Source organism: Alligator mississippiensis, chromosome 1, assembly GCF_030867095.1.
Source record: "Alligator mississippiensis isolate rAllMis1 chromosome 1, rAllMis1, whole genome shotgun sequence".
NCBI classification, from domain to species: Eukaryota; Metazoa; Chordata; order Crocodylia; family Alligatoridae; genus Alligator; species Alligator mississippiensis.
Genome location: NC_081824.1, coordinates 450,764,570 through 450,765,970, shown reverse-complemented (window position 1 = coordinate 450,765,970; position 1,401 = coordinate 450,764,570). Strand labels below are relative to the sequence as shown.

At 55.2% G+C, this 1,401-nt stretch overlaps 1 pseudogene; it reads right to left on the bottom strand.

The window, feature by feature from the left end:
• Positions 1-780: 780 nt before the first annotated feature.
• On the bottom strand, positions 781-960 carry LOC132247878 (U2 spliceosomal RNA; annotated as a pseudogene).
• Between the last annotated feature and the right edge of the window lie 441 nt (positions 961-1,401).

Below are 1,401 nucleotides of genomic sequence, written 5' to 3'. Positions count from 1 at the left end.
TCTGATCGTGCGCTGCGGGCGTGGCTCTTCTCTGGATGGACTCTCTCCAGCTTCTCCACGTCAGGTCCTTTTTGAATTGTGGAGCCAGCCAAAAACTGGACGCAGTACTCCAGCTGAGGCGGAGTACAAGGGGAGAAAGACGTCCCGCCCGCCCGGGATTTGCTCGAGAAGCATCTCTGGATGCAAGCCAGCGTTTGGGTCACTTGACTAGCTGGCAGCATCGCACTGCAGACTCGACTCGGGCTTCCTTCCTTCTGTTTGCCCTGGTCTCCGTCTACTGCTTTCATTTGACTTGTGCTTGCATATGCCCCGCCACTCACTCTGGCTTTGGTCGTCAGCAGTGGTGACAACGCTCGACAAAGGCAGCGTCTGGTCTTGAGCGGCCTTGCAGGCCGACTTGGAAAGAGGCTGCAAGGCCTGCCTGCCAATAGCTGGGAAGGCCCCGGCCTCCCCAACCCACCCTCCAGGCACTGCTTCCAGGCCTGCGGCGGGCCCCACAGGCTGGGTGGGCTCCTGGCCTGCACCCCTGCTGCCCGGGCCCCGCAGCCCTGGCCTCCACCCCGGCAGGAGGCGGTGTCGGGGCTGTGCTGCCTGCCAAGCAGGAGGACAGACGCGCACTCACTCCCTCCCTCCCCTCCATGTCAGTATGCTGCCCGCCCGGCCAGCAGCATCCCTTTGCATAGGGTCTGCCCCCTGGGGCTGCCCAGGGGCCACGGCCCCGCCCCTGCTGCAGCTGCTTTTGGAACCCAGAGAGGAGGAAGGTGGCACTCCCCTGGAAGGGGAGCAGGCACCGGGCCCAGAGGCACTGCAATACTGGGCTGATGCATGGAGGGTCTGGAGCAAGCTCCAAGGCCCACTCCTGGCACCAAAAATGCATTTAATGCCTCGGTCCTCACATCGAGGACATATCAGCAATTAAACTGATAAGAACAGATTTTTTTTATTTTTTTTTTAAGCCATACCACGTTTACCACCACCAACAAAATTTCCACTTTCTCAGTTCAGAACTCTAAATAACAACATTCACCTCATAACATAACAAAACTTTCCCATACAAACAAAGAAACGCTTCTCCCCTTTTTACAGGCTCAACTCACAAAGGGTTCCAGCTCCGTCTTGATTATGAACACGTAACATAACATACATCATAACATTGGTTCTCTTCAACTTTCCCCTTCCTTCCCTCTTACTCAAACAATTTCCTCCAATCAATACCTTCCCACTCCCCTTCCCTCCTATAGTACCCCAACTCCACATATGCCAAATAAACACATTCCCGTGACGTAAAACAAAGCCCCTTCTGGACCAGTAAACACCTCATTTTCCACACTGCCATCCGTGTACACAACAGTAATGCCCGAATCTCCCATTCCCACACTTTATGCCTTGCCAAACCGTACA